General features: G+C 41.4%; 1 long non-coding RNA gene across 1 annotated transcript in view; it reads left to right on the top strand.

Annotated features, from left to right (window-relative positions):
* Positions 1 to 2,485: 2,485 nt before the first annotated feature.
* Positions 2,486 to 19,808, top strand: part of LOC116958949 — a 59,931-nt gene continuing 42,608 nt past the window's right edge. The window contains exon 1 of the long non-coding RNA XR_004405561.1: positions 2,486 to 2,570. This is a non-coding gene — a long non-coding RNA (uncharacterized LOC116958949). The remainder of the gene's footprint in view (positions 2,571 to 19,808) is intronic.

Raw genomic sequence — 19,808 nt, 5'->3', positions numbered from 1 at the left:
TAATGGTGTGTTGGATGATGGTACAAATTTATAGCCAAAGGTTTACATCACAGACAGCTGGAATGAATAACAATAAATTAATTTAAAGTGCTACAAAAGTGCTCCCCATAGTATGCAGTGCTTATGTGCTCAAGGCTAATAATTTATAAATGCACATCTTTTATAATCCTGATCTAAAGTCCTGAAAGCAGCTAGTTAAAAAGCAGTCACATGACATAAATTATTTTTATTAATATTTCAAATGCATGATTAGGGTGGGCACCATGGTCATTAGCATTAGATAGCTTTCGTTTATGACCAAGTGCAATGAAGCAATAGCCAGAGACAGAGAAAGTAGCTAAGCAATGGCACAACAACCATTGGGAGACTGGGGGTGGTCATATGCTGCTTCTTCTTCTGCATGATTTTTATATGCTAGCAATCATCTCAGCTATGGCTGTTTCCTTTCCTTTTGCTGCTCTGTTGTGTTTATCACATTAGATACTCGTAAGGCCTGAAGAATAAAACTATGTGCTGCTGAGTGCAGGCAAAAGCAGTTGTGCTCCTCTATGCGGTTTTCCTTCCGTCCCTGGACAGTGACCAGCAGCAATGCGTAACGCAGTGAGGGGACTGGTCAAAGGATGCTGTAATGACTTCCCTCGTTACAGCAGCAGTGCTAATTTAACCACTGAGCTAATACTAAACTATAATACAAACTCTTGCTTGGATAGGGTAGGTTGCCTTACAGCATTTTACTTGGTTTGAGAGGAAACCACCATTTTTGTCAGGAGATTAGAGAAGAGTCATGCCTCATGGCAAACAAGTATTTGCAGAAAATCACTGTGGAGACTAAGGATAAAGCCAAGCCATAAATGTTCTTTTTGGTGTGAGGGACTATTTTTTTTCATTAGTGTAATCCAATACCTAGCTGCAGTCTTCTCTACTGAAAGAGTATATTCACTGTTACTGGTGAGGGTAAAAGAGCAACCGGCTCAAATAACTTGGGTAACATTGCATCTTTTTCCCCAGTGCAGCTCTTGGGCATACCTCACTGCAGGGATGTCACTTGTCTTAACACCACCCTTATTTTCTCCAGGCAATTTTGGCTGCCTCTCACTTTTCTTGGTGAAAATCATTTACTTCTTAAATGCAGAGTCATTAAGCTGAGGTTACAGAAGGAATCTTTCACTCTGAAAGAAGGATCATGAATAATTTCTGTGTCTCTCTTTCTGGGCCACTGCCATATATTAGACTACATATTTGAATCCTGGCAGACTGAAAAAATATGCACCACAAGCAACCCCATTCACTTCAGTGGTTCTTCTAGCAAAGCAAGCAGAGTGAGACACAAAGTGGGCAAGGAGTATCATCATCTGGTCACTCCAGTCTCTCTTTAAAGAATATAAAAAAAAAAGCTTTCTGTATTGCACAGAATGCAAACTTCTAAGTAACCATTCATGATTAATTTTTTTAACATCACAAACCTCTGCAAACTCATACTCTCTCTCCTCTTCCTTTCAGGCTTTGAAAGTACTTTGTAATGTACCACATTTTTCCAGAGGTCAATGGGGGCATATTTGCATTTTGATACATTTTAAATTTTTGCCTCCAGCACACCATTCAAATGCACTGTGCTAATCAGAAGCAAGTAATGATCTCCTAGATACTTGAACCGGGTGACTAGGCGTATAAAAGCACCTCAAAATGCAAAATTAGTGAAAGAGGAATACACAGTAAAAATAAATAAATAAAAAAAGGGCAATGATGCTGGCAAAAGCAGTTTAGATTTGTAAGCTGAGGGTTGTGCCTGGAATAAGCAGCTAATGTGTTTATGTGCACCACTGAAGTGATAAGGGGATGCGGGGGGCTCCTGCATCAGCTGGCTGCACTGATGGGCTGCGGGTTCCTGCGAGCATATCACTTGTACTTCAATATATTCAGATGATGCATAAGCATTTCTGAGAGCTTTTTATATTGTCAGCAATACCTCGTGTACTGAACCACTCAAATCCAAGAATAGGCAGGATATAGAAAAAATGAGGCAGTCCCCAAAGCAAGGGTTTATCTGTGTGGAGTTCTTTTATTTTTAGCACTAGTGGTACGTTAACACTCAGATATACCAGCCCTAAGGGGGGAAGGGTGATGGAGGTGTGTGGGAGAGAAAACCCACCCAGAATGCAAGAGATCATTTAATTTTTAAATTTACTTTTGTCTAAGCATGAATATCTTTGTCGGACAGAGTTGCAAGTAAACATGAGCACTTCCTCGCTAACCACCGCATCAGAAGAAAAACTCCTGACAAGCAGATGCTGCTTCGGCAGGGATCAGCTAGGCAGCATGTGTGTACGGGGGACAAGGATGGAGATACAACCAGGCAGCGTATGTATTAAAGCACTGCGGTGAGTGTGTGTGTGGCTGCAAGCGATGGCAAGCGTGTGTGAGAAAATGACACATGAGCAAAACAGAGCTGCTCCAGTGAGTATTTTGTATGTATTTTTAAGAGAAGACGAGAAGCAGCCAGGGGAGAGAGACTGAAAAGATGAGGTAGGAATGACCAGGCAATTGCGTGGCTGGGCTAACAGCAGCACAAGGTAAGGAATCCAGGCATCAGGAAAATAATTTAAAGCCATATTGATTTGCTTTGGAGGTGAGAAAAAGCAGATGCACCCAGCTACTATGGAAGGGCTCTGACAGCAGCCACAGCCGCTTGATTTTATTTATTTATTTTTATTTTAACGAGTTGCATTTGCAGAAAGCCCGCACTGTAAACCAAAACCAGCCTGCACCCCTCGCTGCATCCCTCTCTCCCCCCAGCACCGGAGCTGGGATCAAAGCCTGCCCACAGCAAGGCAGCCCTTCAGCCAGCCAAGTGAACCCTCAGGCAACGCAGGGAAGAAAGAGGGAGAAAGAGAGGGAAGGAGGGAGGAGAGTGGATCAATGGCTGCGATTCAGCGGCTCTGGCCATTTCGCGGGAGCTGGGAGCATTCAGAGGCGGCTGGGCAGAGCGGGAGCAGAGCCCATCCATCTCGGTTGACAGACAGCACAGCGGCGTCCATCGGGAACGCCGCCCGGCCTGCCCTCAGCAGCGCACAAAGCAAGGCTGCAGAGAGAGAAGGAACCAACCCTGGGTGGTGTTGGTCCTTGCATCTAGAAAATAGAAGGGGAATTAAGACATGACATGGGAAAATGTTTTTTTTATATCCTGTAGGCGTTTTATATTCTGTGGGTAATGTCATGTTTTGGGGGAAAGAGCGAGCGAGGTTTGCCTCTGCGGAAATACTGGCAGGTGTTGCCTGCACTGCTTCCAGTGGAGAAAGCACTGCAACACGTTGGGGCCCTGCTCTTTAGATTCGTGCACATACCTTAATTCAGCCAGTCCTTCATATATTTATCCAATGATATAATTATAGAATTAATACAGAGACGCTGTGGCTGAAATCTTCAAAATATTGCTTTTCTGGGAGCCAGATACCTGTCTGGCCTAGTTGACTTATCCTTAACCACAGAGTGAGCCTGATCCTCAGCTAAGGTTTCTGAGTCTTCTTCAGATTCAGATTTTTCTCATGCAATCACCTTATTCACTGTGAAAGGCAATTCAAAAATTCAGTTCAAACTTCATGAACAGTTACAGCTATGCAGTTCAACATTTTCTAACTTTAAAAATTGTTATTTTTCATTTAAAAAGGAACATGACTTCAAAACAGCTAGGGTAAGGGATGCTCAGGAAGGTTTCCTTAAGAGTTGAAACAGTACTATTTTATTTAATCTGAAATGAATTTTGGCATGGTTTTATTTTCCTGCAAACAAAAACTAGGTGCACTACTCAATTAAACCCCAATTACTCTCATTGCTCTCATACCACCTTAGCTACTGTATCCTCCTTCCTGTTTTCTACACCAAGAACCTCAAAGTGTAACCACACGGGGATGCAGATGTGCTTGCTCACTGGCTTGCTCTTTCCTGAACATCTGCTGAGCAGTGTCTTATTTGTATGAATTATGAGTTTGGCTTAAAGCAGGTCAGAAAACTTCCATCAGAGTAGTTTTCCTGAAGAAAACAGCTTTCAGGTAAATGGAATTCTTTGTAAAAATATAACATTAGGTTTTCCACAGAAAATTGGAATTCTGTTCAAAATTTAATATACACTTCACTGAAGATGTGTGAAAAAGATTAGAAATTTTTTTATTGGAAATGAAGAAACTTCCATCATATTTTCAGTGAAAAAATAATCAAGCAATGTCCTAAGTGGTATTAATTCATGTTTTATATTTGTTACACCGATGAATGTAAATCCGGAGTAACTCCCTTGGCCTCAGTGAAGTTACTTTGATTTATACTGTTGTAAATAAGATTGAAATCTCAGTCTGGGTAGTTGGTTGTTGTGATGAATATCTTTGCCGCCTAGGTGTATACATACAGAAAAAAACCCGAACCCAAAATACCAGGCTTGAAGGATTCTGGGTCAGGACTGTTATGAAAAGTTCTAACTCCCTGTGGGTTTGGTTTCAGTAGCACTGGTCAGAACATGTCAAAATGTGGGAGCTTATACATAAAGGTAAGAACATATATACAGCCAACTATTTTAAAATAATTTAAAACTATATTTTTATCAGCTATAGTTTGAAAATTATCAGTTATACATAATACTGACTCAATTTTAAATGTGTAGGTCCATTTCTTCCAGTAAATTGAACACATTCTAAAATACCCTTAGAGCTGGTGACAGATGAGTTTAAAAGCATTTTAGCAATACTGAAAAGTCTTTATAAGTCTTTAGATTTATTTGTAGACCAATATATTTTGTCTTTTACTTGTTTAAAAAAGAAAAAACGATCCCCCTTTATTTTAGATAAAGAAACAAAAATTGCTACAAGCAAAGGTGAGCATCTTGCCTTCAGAAAGCTACAAGCCATTCCCACAGAAGCCAAAACACAGGGTACAAAGTCTTTGTATTACCAGAAATACTTCAGGATCTGGATTATGAGTCAATGGTAGTTACACTGCATAGATTCAAATGGAGAAATTAGGTAATTAATATGTAAATGCTACTTTTTATTTTTAATTCAGCTGGTTTGCAGGCCGGATCATTTAATCTAGAAGTATCAATTGAAATAATCACTAACGTTGCACTGCTTTAGGTTAACAGATATCAACTTGAGCAGGAACACTTGCAATCAACTTTTAATGCTTTTTTGAAGTGGTGCCAAAGTTTTAGACCCGATAAATAAGTAATTGTGGGTAAATCTGGTTTTCACGGGAAAAAATCAAGTGAAGAAGACAAGATGAGGGCAAATTCATCCTTGGTGTAAATGCACTGACTTCAGTGGTGTTACACTAGAAACATCTGTGGAGTAGGATTTCTTATGCAAACGGTAACACGAATTGTGTTAAGTAAGAGTGTTCCTTAAATCATGCCTTGGGCAAAATAGCTCGGTTAATCCTAAAATGTTGTTTCAAGATAATTCCTTCCTTTCCACAGTGTTCTAGGGGGAGGTATAGGGCATGTTACATAGTCAAGCTTTTCCAAAGTATTTCAATAAATTATTTCCTTGTTTGAGATCAACACAATTTTTGTGAAGTATTTTATTGGTTAATTTTCATATCTCCCCTCCCCCCCAAACCCCACAACCACAAACCAAACAGATTTACAAGGTTACTTAATGCAAAACTTAATGATTTTGCCAGTTAGCTCTTGCATATGTTACAGAAAATGTCAACTCTGCTTCCCTGTCTGTAAACACCTAAAATAATCTGGTGCCCATGTTAAATTTGATTGTATGAAGTCAAGGGACATTTTCCTAAAGTTGCCTGAACACTAAATAACACAGCTGACCAGGAATAATATATATATTTTTTTAAAAATTTATTTCAGTATATAACAAAACCGAAAGAAAATGGAGTGAAAATGCCTGGAGTAATGAAAAGTTGACATTGTTTGCTTTGACTCACTCAGAAGCTAGGTGCTGATTTTTATTTTCACTTTTCTGCTATACACTTTCTAAAATCGTATGAGAGGAAATAAACACTGAGATGCCAATATTGAAATAAACCCTGAAACATTTCAGAAAAATCTCTACTGTGATTTTTTTTTTTTCTCCATAATTGACATATCCAGGGGTAAATTTTTTTTGACAAAACAAAGTTTACAGACAAAAAGAAATCTGTCAAATAATTTTCAGCGAGCTTCCAAAAGCAATACTGCTGTGGAAAAAAAAAAAAAAAAATCAAGATTTTTATTTCATCCTGCTTCAAGAGCCTGATGTGTCTATGCTGTGACCATACCCCTTTGTGACTTACCCTAGAGCCTGACAGTTTCAGGTATGCCCCAGTGCTGAGTAATCTCATTCTTTCCTAGTAATTGCTCTTGTTTCTGAACATGGTGGCTTTGATGCAAGCAGAGCAGCCTGCTCCCTGTTCCCTTCACAGCACTTCCATGTGCAGAACAGCAACCACAAAAGTCCACTCGGCTTTGCTAGAGGTGTTCCATGCACCAGACCTGCTCACAATGCCATCAGTCTGAAATATTGCTGAGTAGGGGCAGCAGGAGCTGGGTCTTAATGATTTGCTCCCTCCCAGTCATTTGGGTTCATTGATTTCTCTAATTAAATATGCATTCCACTTCACCATTATTCCCAATGATCCCATTTAATCTCAACAACAGGGCCAGAGACATGAAGGCCTTTGCTTACAAACTGCTTTTGGCAAGCCCTTCTATTCTGTAGGGGCTCTTGGAAACCTCCAAGTATTAGTCCAGTGCTATTTGGCTACATCCTCCTTTCCTCATTGCCCTGTTTCCACCTGCCTTTTCAGGCTTCTCTTCCTTCTCCCTTTCAACCGAGCCTTCCAGCTTAGCTTCAGAGGGCTGGAGCTGCAGTTCTGATTGACAGTTGTGTATGTAAAGCTGATTTATTTGGCTGGCATGGCACTGCGCTGGGGAAGAGGCCGTCTCAATGGTGAAGCTGTTAAGAAACTAATGGTGTGATGAACTGCAGTTATAGGAGAGTCGTTTAGAGTGTTTGCTTCATCTAATCACATTTTCTACCAAGAATTTTTCTTGTTTGCCCCTTTTCCATTGTTTGAATTGGAAGAATACCAGGTTTACACCAGGGAAGCACTCAGCTGATCAACTCCCAAGCCTTTAATGTTAGCTTGTAGGTCCCTTCATTTGTTAAAAGACTCAAACACTGTCACTGCTGTGAGTGTTTCCTTGCTTTCTCATCTTGGACTGGGAGGCTTTGAACTTGCTAAGATCTAAGTTCAGCTCTCTGTGTTTGTTCTGCTTGTGCTGATGAAGTCACTAATCCCTAAATGAAGGGCAGGGAGCTGTTGGTGTTAGCAATTTCATCATCTTTAACAGAAAAAACAGAATCCCTCACAACACAGGTGAGTTAATGTGAAAATTATTTCCTTCTGCCCTGCTTTCAAATGTCTTTCTGAACAGTGGGTCTAAGCTGAAACACTGGATTGCAAAATACAAGCCTGTGGGAAGAGCGAAATCAGGCAAGAACTCTGTGCCACCAGATCACCTTAAATTAGGTCATGCTCAGTTCCTTTGCAAGCAAACACACCTCATTAGACATTTACCTGACAGAAAAGCAGCCATACTGCAGCTTGTCTTTGCTGTTTCTACCTAGGGAAGATGTGCTGGTAAAGGGTGGACCTAATGATGTGCTAAACACTTCCCATTCTCAAACTACAGCTTCCATGGGGCCAGTGCCAACCACTTTTCTCCAGTCACGGGTGCCCTGCAGTAGCAGCAGAAACACCGCCTCGGATAGTCTGTCACTTTGCTTGCAATGCAGCATTGATGCTGTTTGTGTGTGATCACATTTTTCATTAGAGAGCCTTCTGTTGATTTTGTTTATAGATATCATGTTCAAGTCAACATTCACTCATTCTAAACTAGACCAGCTTGAGGTGAAAACTTTGAGTTTCTCCTGATTCCAGTGCAGAACTTTCTCCCCAGTCACTGCCTGCCCTCTGGGAAATGCATACTGAAGCCTGAGCCCAGGCCACACACTGGCACGGGGCAGTGGCTGCAAATGGCAGTGTGGATATTTTGCAGAGCCCTTGTAAGAAAGAGCTTTAGAAGACAATCTTATTTAAGCCACTTTCAGGTAACCTTTACCTCTTAAAAGTATGTTTCAAATTTGACATGTGTCATTCAGAATCCACTTCTTAGATGGTGCTACTCTGTATTTTCCTTTGCATACAACAGAATTACCCTGCTCATGTCATTCCTTATGCCCTGCTCCTTTCCTTTTGAGGCCAATGGAGAGTCTCCAATTGACTTTGGTGAGCAGTGAACCAGACCTGCTAAACTTCAATTGTTAGGGCAATTTCCTCACTCCTTCATGGTCTCATTCGGCAAAGGCATACTGAAAGCAGTGTGCTTGCAGGAGTCTGCCTGAGCAATAGGAGTTGCATCCTCTCAAAAGCCAAGAGCTTCAAATGGGAGCCTGCACTCAGTGCTAAGAAACAGCAGCAGGCAAAGGAAAAACGACAGCTGGAGCTCAAGGAATATGAAAGACTTGGGGAGCAAGGATTTCTTAGGAAAGCAGAAAAAAGGAAGTAATTAAAACAAGATCATGACTTGAGGCCTACTCTGATATATCAAATCATAAATTATAGTGGAGAGGCAAAGTTTGGTTGTCTTGTGACATTGCACATTAATGAGCCAGGACTGCTCTGTGATATTCTGCACAAACTAGACCTTGCGTGGCCCTCCTTGCCCTAACCATGATATTTTTCAGCTCAAAGAGAGATTACAGATTTGATAAACAGGAAAATTATACAAAAAAGTCAGTTCAGGAAGGAAACCTATATGCTGCCTGGTGGGATCGTGGTAATAGTAGATGTAGGCTTTGTGGAACACTGTAGAAACAGCACAGAATTGAGCCGGTGGCCATACCACTGCACTGGTGGCAGCTTTGAAGAAATCAGATGAATATAGTAGATTTCTTCTAAACAATCAGTACCAAAAGTACAAAGTGAACAGACATACAGAAACCCATTTTCCATCAGTGGCTGTTTGTGCATCCCCCTCCAAGCCCTCACATAGTTTGACTTGCACATCCTCCTCACATACCACTCTCCCCCAAAAGATTAGAGGCGTTTATCTCACACATGAGCAGGTTCACATGCACCCAACCAGCTTGGGCAGGGAGTTACTGTCCAGCCCCCAGTCATATTTCTGGGTCCTCCTTAAAAGCAATTAGCAGCTACCTCCTTTAACATCAGAGAGCAAATTCAATCACGGAATAACTCTCCTGCAATCGGTACAATTAGCAGGAATGTGTTTGACCCCGGCTTCACCTTCTCTGAAATGCAGTTCCTGGTACAAAGCGTTGCACTGCATTTGAGAGTGACATGTTATGAGTAACTGGATGTCAGGATCATTGTGTGAAAACAAACAAATCCCCAAATAACTGGGAAGTCTTGAACCAGAAATTGGCATAATAAAGGTAGAAATAATTCCCATTGTCACATGTTACTTCTCCTTTCTCATGATACAAAAATAACAATGTGCACCACAGACCTAACCCTGAACATGCACTATTACCTGTAAGATCTTACAAAAGCACAACCAAAGGGCAGGTTTGGTGGCTGCTGCAACGTGGAAACGTAAATCTCTACTTGCACAGAGAGAATGTCTGAAACACTTCTCCCTTATGTCACAAGGAAAGTAAAAATATGTATGAAACAAAAGGTTTTCCTTATGGAGAAGGATATTTTTAAATTTTCTTTTTTAAAATATATTTTTAGGAAACAACAACAAAAAAATTTTCTGCCTAGGCTTGCACTGCTTCACTATTCATATGTAGATAAGAACCATCTATCTTAGAGCTGGGAGACTAGGATTCCTAAGAAAAAAAGCTCTGGATGCCCAGCAGACCTGCATGGCTGCAACATGCAAGCACATCTCACCCGTGATTTACTCTGGGAACAATATTCTTATTTCTTTAGAATGATATGGCAATATGTGAGGCACTTACTTTTCATTAGAGGGAAAAAAAAAAAATCCTAGAGGGAGCCAACTCTGTATCTGCAGGGGAGTTGAGGTCAAGATGACAAACTATCTCTCTGAGATACCATTATTAAATTATTGCTCAAAGTATTTGTAAAAATGGTAAACTAGTAAGTGGCACAGTGCTCTGTTCTGTCTGAAAAGTTTAGGTGCTTGGTTGTAGAATAAGCTGTACTTCTTTACTTCAAAATACAGCCATTTATCTCTTTCTTTACTTATTTTTGCTCATGTGAAGCCTTGTATTCCAGCCTCACTTATACAACTGTAGTCCCTCTTCTCATTTTCTTTCTGACTTTCAAAGAATCCTTTCCACTCTGTGTCACACCGCCCTGCTCCTTCCATGATGTAGGTACAACAACCTCTCTTCTCCGCGTCATATGCGCTCTAATCCTTTTCCTTGAGCATCATTTGCTCAGTAATCCTTTTCCTTCTGCGACACAAACACAAAACTCCCTTTCCTCCACTATCACTTGCAGAACAATCCTTTACTTCTAGTGGCAGCAGGCAGTAACCCTTTATCTTCTGTGCCAAACACAAAACAATCACACTCTATCTTTCCTTCAATATAAGATCAACAACTCAGTCTTTATGTTAATGCTGTGAACACACTGCTGTCCTTTTATTCCCAGTTTATCCAACTATTAACCTTAATCTGACCAGTGAGCAGTATGAAATACCATGGTGAAAAAAGCAAGGTATACAGCCCATTTTTTTTTCTATGTTTTGAAAAACCTCAAGAAATAACCCCAACTTTTTGAATTGTTTAAAGAAAGAGACAAAACCAAGTATATGGATATTCTAGCATTTTCCCTATTACTCTTTTTTTTTTTTTTTCTCCCTTTTTCTTCCTTCTTTTTTTCAATGATATAATGAAAGAAAAAGGAAGGGGATGGAAATAGGAGGAAGGAACAGAAAACTGGAAGTGACTCAGAACTTGAACCCAAACTTAATCTTCTAAATAGCTCTGGCTTGTGTACTTTACAGGTGAAAATCTTTTTTTTTTTTTTTTAAAGTTAAAAAAAATGAAGTTAAAAAATGTTTTGGCTTAACACCCACCTTCTACTGCAGCAGACTGGTTGCCACAGCAAAATCCTAGTGAGAAGGCAAGAGACTAATGATCAGGCCTGCCAAGTATCATCAACTGAACAAATCTTTTCACCTCCTTTGTTTTAAGCCTTATCCAAACTCAGACATATACCTGTTCAAACTCAGTTTTGCAGCCTCCTCCAGCCAGGACAACCTTGTCCGTAGCTCATCCCCAGGGCAGCTGCAGCAAGACAAGAAGCTGATGAGGCTTGGTAACAATTACCCTAATTTGATATCCCTTTACACAGCAGTGTTGCATTTGGTGATGATTTGGGTTTAAAATTATCCTGTTTCTTTTTTTGGCCTGCCTATTTCCAACCTAATGCCACAACTTGCTTTCAAAACAGGGCTCCATTAATTAAATGCTAAGTCTGACCCTTTGCAGAAAGCTTACATTTAGACTCATTGATTCCAAATTGGTTTTGTCTGCTATTGGAGTGGCGTATGTTTGCTGGGATTGGTTTGACACAGTATCTTTGGTTAGCTACACATGAATTCCTTGTAACAGGAACACTGGCTAATACCTCTAGGTGTTCCTGTGTTTGTAATATGCTGTGACATCCTATGTGGCTGGTGCATTTGAAGCACAAGATTTACTGTGTTTGCTCCTACAGTACCTGCAGTACGTGCCATTAGCTCCTGATTGGTATTAGCCACAACGGCTGCTTGAACAAAATTCAGGGTGGAAAACCACCACCACATTTTTTGAACAAAGATAGTAATTATGGTAATCATATCACTTCAGCATTTCTCTTGCCTGTGTTTATGAACAAGTGGTGTGGGCCAACGAGAACAGCAGCTTCATCCCTTCACATTAATTCCTGCTTTGGAATATCAGGATAGATATGATAAGGCTTTCAGTTTGGTATGTTTTTTCCTGCATCTTTTCAGTGGTGCATTACACATTCACCACAATTCTTCACCTCTACTGTCACTTTTATGGCAGTGTTTTCCTTTTCCTCCTCTTCAGTCATGGGCATGCTAATCTTTTGTGTCACAAGCAGCACAACCCCTCCTTTATGTGGGCCCCCTCCTCCCTGTGCACAGTCCTGGATTATGTAGTTAAAAGAAAAAAATAATTTCACCTATGAAACGTAAAATAATGTAATTGTTGCTGTTGCTGTTTTTATTTCCATTAACCACTAAACCCAGTCTGGACTGAATAATTAAGCAGCTATTTGTGTCATGGGTTTCAAGGCTGAATGTAACCCATTAACCCCATAGGAGCAAGGTCCTTGAATTCTGAATAATTCTGGGAGTAAACTGTGATGAATCAGGGATGAGATAAGAGCCAGGCATCTTTAAAAAAATCTGGAGCATGTTCTTGGCAGTCAAGGTTTGTTCTGTGTTGCAAGCAGTTTCTGCTCTTCCTTTTTTTTATCTTCCCCCATTCAAATGAATCCCATGGGAAATGTAGAGAGACTCTACTTAGAAAAAGTGTTTGTTATAGTTAATTCTATTATTTTCTGATTTTTTTTTTTTATCCTCACCGAAAATATTTGTATATAAAGAGCACCTTACCATTCTTTGGGGCTCATCTGTTCGTACTGCTTATTCTGTACTTGAAATCGTCATAAATCTCACTCTGGTCTCATTTTTTCTCTCAAATAGAGCCTTCTTAGCTGTAACTAGACTTGGACATGCTCCTCTGATATGGATGCAGCTGATATAACATGGTTCAGTGAGCACAATCAGTAGCAGTATTCCTGGTACCAGTGTAAGTGTGCTGGCCTGTCCTTACCTAGCAAGTTGTGTAGCCATACTGGTCTGTAAACTAAGGGTGGGCAGCACTCTCCTACTTCACCAGCTGCTGATGGAAGCAAAAGACTGAACGTTTTTCACATGAAACAATGCATTTTAGGATCTCTTCCTGAGCAGGTACTTGGGAGGCAGAATGATAGCTCTACCTGCAGATGCACAGCTCTGCAAAATGAAAAAAAAAAAAAAAGAGTACTCAATTACAGTCTACAATGCATGCCTATGGACATACATACCACCCTCCTCAGACAAAAAAAAAATGTGAGGTTAAGAGACCAGCATTTAATCTGCATAAAAGCAGCCATACAATTAATTTGCCCCATAATTTCTGTATCGGTCCAAACCAATTCTAGTTGAATCAGACTGTCCCTTTCTGAGAGACGATTGGCTCTGATTTAAGGAATCTGACTGATGGAGAAGTTTACCACATCCCTTTGTGATCAATTACAAAGTTTAGTGACTTGACTGCTCACTGTTCTCATGGCTACAAAATACGTATCAGTCACCTTGTGCATTGACATAAACCTCATGTGTAGTCAGCAATGTGAACAGGGCTCTGTACATGGGTAATGGTGGTGAGAGCAAGCCCTGTGCTGGGCCTGTTGATTCAGGAAATGCAGACTTTCAGGTTCAGAGGAGGAACTCAGCCTGGGATTGCTGCTGGTCAGAAGGACTGACACCACCGCTTCAGCCAGTGCTCTTCAGTGTTGGAAACTTTTGTCCTTACTAACTCATCTTCCCTTTCTCTGTCTGAGACCACAGGTTATTTCTCAAATTTAAAACTGCTTACCTACTCTGGTTGGGGAGCAGATCAAAAAAGAAAAAATGAATAAAAATGAAAAGCGCATTAGGTATAATATCCCCATCTTTCAATGCTAGCTGTGTCACAGGGTAGACTATCAGACAAGGGGCCAAATCCTGAGCTGTGGGGAAGCAGAACTTGAAGTATGCAAATATTCTTTCTATAATTTAAGAAAACAGGTACAAACTGAGAAAAGTAGCTACAACATTAAAAGATAATGTTACAAGAAAAATCACAAGCATATTTAGATGTCTGAAAATATATCCTTAGTTTGAAAAACACAGCTAGATATAATCAGTTAACATTAGTAATGCTATGTAACCTGGGAATAAGCGCCAACATTTGATGATTAGTTATGAGACATATGCTAGAATAGAGTACATAATATTGATCTTTGGTTTTATCACAGGAACATAGTAACTGATAGGGACAAAAATACTGAGGACAGGTAAAGGAAGAAAAGGGAACCACTGCTTTTCAGGTCACAAAGGGTCTTACATTTTCTTATATTATCTTTAAATGCAGTCAGTTTTGAGCAACTGGTAACCTAACACTATGCTGGACAGCATAGAACTGCGGCCTAATGATGAATGCAGGAATAAGGCCTGACTAAGGAAATGTGTGAACATCTGCAAGAGAGGGACCTTTGTTTCTTTATGAAAATTTTGCATTATAGTAATACAAAGATAAGTCACTTGTGATATCTAACATGAAATTGATGAGTACGCTGGTAAAATCTTGTAGTGAAGTTTAGAGATCTTTGCAATATCCAAAAGCATGCTTACCCCTTTGTCTTTCTCTCTCTTCTTCAACATCTCCTTTTCTCTCCCTGAGGAAGAAACAATAATTTCACTCTGACTAATATACAGAAAGTCTCCTATGGCCAGGATGGTTAATTTATAATGAGATGCTTTATGAACCACAGCCTTGACTTGACTAAATGCCTTCTGTACACCTTTAGTTTTGCTTTACAGTCCTGAAATAACATACTTAAGGCCTTACCATGTAAGCAGGAGCTGTAGTTGGTGCTGGAGAGTGAAGGGGCCTCCTGAAGCAAGTCACTGACTTGCAAAAGACCACTCCCTTGGGAAAACTGCACTGGTGTGAAACCTAAGAAGAAAACACAACCACAACAGAAACCAGCATGCACATCTGTGAGCTGCCTCCTGCTCCTCAGAAACAAGAGCTACAAACTCATTGCCAAAAACTGAAAAAGCCCTCAAATAATCCTCTAAAAAAGACCACTGTAAACAGCTAAGAGAGCTGTTGTTTGACTTGTACAGGAAACCCTGTTTCCACTTTCTTCATGGAAAGAGCAGGAATGGAGAAGGTCTGGTGCTAACATGCCCCATCCCCAGCTGTCTGAGCCCACCCACTTGCTAGGAAGGCTTTCATTTGACTTCAGCCACCCTGGAAACACAGAATAGCTGAATCAAAATGCTATGAAATGAAGCTGCTGATGTACTCAATGCAAGTTGCTAGTGGCCAATGGCTGAGATGGCCAAACTTCATGAACCCCAAAACAACAGGAGTAGTGCCAAGCTGGGGTCCCCCTGCGCCCTGCTGGGGCAGTGCTGGGAGGGGTGGGTGCTGCGCTGCCATGGGGCTGTGCCAGGGCAGCACTTGCAGGTTGGGTCGCCCTCAGTGGCTTGTGTGCTCAGGGTGACCCCCCCTGATTTTTGCTTCTCTAAGAGCCAGCTCATCCTCTGAAGCAGTAGAGGCCTGTGCTGCTGGCTGAGAAGGACCCTGGCTCAGCCTTGGGTGAAGATGGCAGGTGCCACACCTCCACCTCTGGTGCTGCCAGAGATGTCACGCCCAAGGACCTGGTGCCAGTGGGTGTTTCACTAAGCAGGGATGCTGTGGATGCTTCTCGGGATGTAGGGTCAGCAAGCTGTGCCTTCACGCAGGGAAATGCAACACATGCTTCTGAAGGGCTGGAGATTACTAGTGAGTGTCCCTAGGTTGTACATTACCTGCTGCAGTGACAGGTTCATATCTAGCCAGATAGATGCGTGTTTCTCAAGGAGAAGCTTACAGCCTGGGGAGGCACTCTGTGGGCTCAGTGTTTACTGCAAACAGAAGAAGGCCTCAGTGTTGGAGAAGAATCACAGCACAGTTGCACATGAGTCAGTCTGGTGTCAAAGTATTAGAGAATAAATTGCACTACCCTCAACCTTAAGGACTGCAGTTAATGTGCCGCAATGAAGTTTTATCTGTGCTCAAGTACATATTTTTTATGCAGCTAAAGCTATGTTGCAGATATTCTTCACTAGAATAGCTTTTGCCTTTGCTAATCCTGTATTAATCTGCTGGTAGAGCTGTATCTGCGTTATTACCACTGGGCTCCTTGCGGAGAGGAGCCACTGCTCGCTGGGGCACGGTTCCTCTGCATCTCCCTTTGCAGAGCAGCAGCTCGGAGTTCAGGCGGGCTTGTGCTGGGGGGAGCACCTCGCACAGCCCCCGTTTCTTTTACCACTGCGGTGCTCTGCCAGGAGAGGGAGCTAGGACTCTGAGATTCAGTGGCCTTTGATGTTTTCTGTTCACAAATCATGAAGGTGTTACAGCTGTCCAACACGAACATAAGCTTTCCTGTTCAGCGGGGTGGATATTCAGGGGGCTCATGATTTTCCATGGAGACTACACACTGCAGAAGGGGTTCGGTTCCTGCTGGATCCCAAAGGACTCCAATGCTCCAAACTGTTTTCAGGCTCCCGGTTGCTTTTTCTGGCTGTTTCCCCAGGTGAACTCCAATGGGAGTTTGGACTCCGTGAAAATGAAGCCTACAGATGCTGGCATCATGATACAGGTGCAAAACCACTGAAATGCAACCACGGCTGGAGTGGAGGTGGCAATCAACGGATGCATAGCAAGGCAAGCAACAGCTGGGAGGAGGGAAAAATTTTGTTTAAGGCTACCAGGTGGCACACAGATGTTTGACAACATTTCTTTTAACTTAGAAACACATCAGCCTTCTTCCCCCTGCAGTGTATGTGTTTCATTTTGAACAAGTAACTGGCAGCTGGAGAAAGTTATTAGAAAATGCTAAGTCTATGTTCCAGCACTTGCAACAGCAGCAGAATTACCTGTTTCCTATTCTGCCCAAGCTTTCTGTCTCCTTTTTCAGATATTGTTGGCCTCAAGTCAAGCTTTCCTTAAGTCATGTATCAGAAGAGGAATAAGTGGAGCTCTAAGCTTGTTTAAGGAGTAGAAAAGGGAGTTTAAACAAAGCTGGCAGAGATACCAATGCAACTATTATCTAGGTTCTGGATGTGGTTGGGCCTGCTGGTAAGAAAACAGGAAATAAGTGAGAAAACAATTCTTGAAAATGTGAAAACCAGCCAATTCTACAGGGTTCCACTCTGTGCTCAAATGTCTGTAAGTGCTGATAAAAGAGTGCACGTGATGAGAATGTGCTGTGTCATTATCAAAGGCCCTTTCTGTCTTATTTTCATTTCAGTTTTCTTCAAGTGCTGGAGCCTGGCAAGGGAGGGAAAATAACCTAATTTCCTCTTTGACTAATGAAATATGGTCACTGACCAATCTACCCTCTTTTCATTCAAGGTGGTTGACAGAGATTTGAGCTTCCCTCCTATTTTCTACCTGATTTGAAAGTAAGGACAGAAACATTTGGTGACAATTTTGGAGGCTAGAAGAAGAGCTCCTCAAATGGTGCTGGGCTCTGTTAGCCAGGATGTGCCTAGGAGCCAAGCTAGAGAAAGGATTGTTGGATGATAACGCGGTATGAGCAACCACTGGAAACTGTGAATAGTGAGGGAGGCTCCTTCATAAGAAGTACATTTCATTGGATCTGTTATGAGTCAGAAATATCCTGTGATCTTCGGATGCCCTCAGCCTACGTTACCCGACGGTCCAAGGGGTCGGCTTTGCCTGCTGGCTGCTGGGAGGCACCAGTGGACACAGCAGGAGGCTGGGGCACAAGCTGCTGCCAGAAGCATGGCAGGTGGCCATCAGGGTGCAGGAAATGTTTGGTAGCCAGGCTCCCATGTTTACAGTTCTTACCATTTCTGTCCTTGCAAAGGGCTCTAACTGATAAGGATGAATGAAGTGGACTTTTGCATGCAGGAGCTGTGGTTGTGACTTCCCATCTCTGCACCAGCCAACAAGTTATTATAAAAATAAATACCTCAGCGGCAGCAGCAGCATCCCCAAGGGCCTGTTAACTTCCACTGGCATAAACTAATTCCTGCAGAGGCGCTCAAGCCAAATCCTGCAGAGACCAGCAGGAATCTCTCCAGGCTCTTGCAAATGCAGTTTGCACACTGGAGAAAATGTTGGTGCTTCATCATACTTATCGCTATGTCAGTTAAAACATGTTGTCAGTTAACACCTTTTCTAACACAACATATATTTTCTAAAGCTGAAGGGAAGTGAGCTTTTTTACCTCCTTTTATTTTTCAACTAGTTATTCTGATTTACTTCTGAAATTGCAGAACACACTAAATGGTGGTTCATGGAGTGGCCAGGGATCAATTATTACTTTTTCATGTGCAAACTGATCCTAAGGTGTCTATCAATCTCTTATAGTCTTATCTCCGGAAAATATGCCCAATTTCAGAAAACTGAAAACATATAAAGGAAGCTAAGGTAGGGCGACATTTGCTTTCCTTGGCTTGCTCTCTAGAAGATGCCTGATGGGTGAGTTTATTATCCTCAGGAAGAATGAACAAGCCAATACACCCTTTTCAAGGTTTGCAGGTGCCTTAATGTAACTTGCTCATTTAATTTGGATCTATATACCTCATGAGAAGGGCAGAAGATTTTCACTTTCAAGGCCTTATTTAACCATAAAACGTGTATCACGTTAGGTGGGAGCAGGTCTATGAATTTCATTTTATTTGGTGACAGGAAAAATAAGGATGTATATATCACCCTTTCCATAACTGCTATTAAAAGGTGTCTGCTTCGTGAAGAAACAGTGTATTCCATGTCATAACATCTTTTGTGAAAAAATAATTCAGGGTATTTGTAGTATATATATATATGAAAATTATCAGTTCACTCATATGTTAAGAGTATGAGGAAAATATAAGCCCCTTTAGTGACTGGAGTTGGTCACACTTGGAAAATTAAGATGGATTTTGCTGTCTCCAACAAAGTCAGTAGGAGATTTTCTATGGCCTCAATGGGGCCAAATATTCTCCTAGATTTTATACTATTACAGATATTGTACAATTTAGCCACCATTAAAATGCTATAATCCCCAGTGTGATACATGATGGGAGAAAAACATTTACAAAGGTATTGCTTTCTAAACTGGTGTAATTATGGTAGTAATTCCCAAAGAAAGCATATGCAAAAGTTTCTCAATTTTTTTGTCACTGTTCACTACAGTAGTGATATGCTTGTGTCTAAATCTTGTTGATGTCCTTCCAGACGGCACTAAAAACCCTAGAGTAAGTAAAGAAAAATTTAGTTGGTTATTCTGACTGACTGCTGAATTGCTGCCTTTCAAGCACTGTCCCTCAGCTCATAATCTATAATGCTCGCTCTTATACTACACAGACTACTTGCTCTTTGTTTATATTAACCCACTTACAGTTTGTCTATCATAAAGGGAATTAGGGGAAAAAATAAAAGAAGCAGGCCCTCCCCTCACCAAACTTGGAGGAATTGTGACTAACAAGCCTAAGAGAGCTGTCAACACTTTGCTGTATTTCAGTCCTTGGGAAGTTTGCAGCTGAGGCGAAGCCACTCTTTGGGGCAGTGCAGTGTGTGGGACAGTGGAGCCTTGGTGGGATGGAGGGCTGGCTTTGGTGGGCTTCCAGTGAGACTGCCTGGGGCTTGGGCACCAAATCTTGGGCAGAGGGTCTACCCCTCCTGGCAATGCACAGGATAGGGTCCTGAAAGCCTCTTAAGGCACCAAAGAAACATATTGATTCATGAACCTTCCTTTTCCAGTTTTAAGAAGAGGATGGACATACAGGTCTCTGAATTATGGCAACAAAAGATTCAGGCTGAAATAAAAACCAAAGTCTCACATGGAGTGAGAAGAGTACTTGACTGTTTTCTGACAGCAATCTTTTCAACAGTGATGAAAATCAGCTAGAGGCAAATAAAATTAAATGTTCTCTTTATGATGAATGAAAAACCTGATCTTAAGGCCCACTTACTTTTAACCTCGCAATTGCATTGTAT

This window comes from Tyto alba, unplaced genomic scaffold (genome assembly GCF_018691265.1).
Source record: "Tyto alba isolate M040663 unplaced genomic scaffold, T.alba_DEE_v4.0 Super-Scaffold_1, whole genome shotgun sequence".
Taxonomy (NCBI): domain Eukaryota; kingdom Metazoa; phylum Chordata; class Aves; order Strigiformes; family Tytonidae; genus Tyto; species Tyto alba.
The sequence above is the reverse complement of the archived record's forward strand: the minus strand, read 5'-3'. Positions and strand labels throughout refer to the sequence as shown.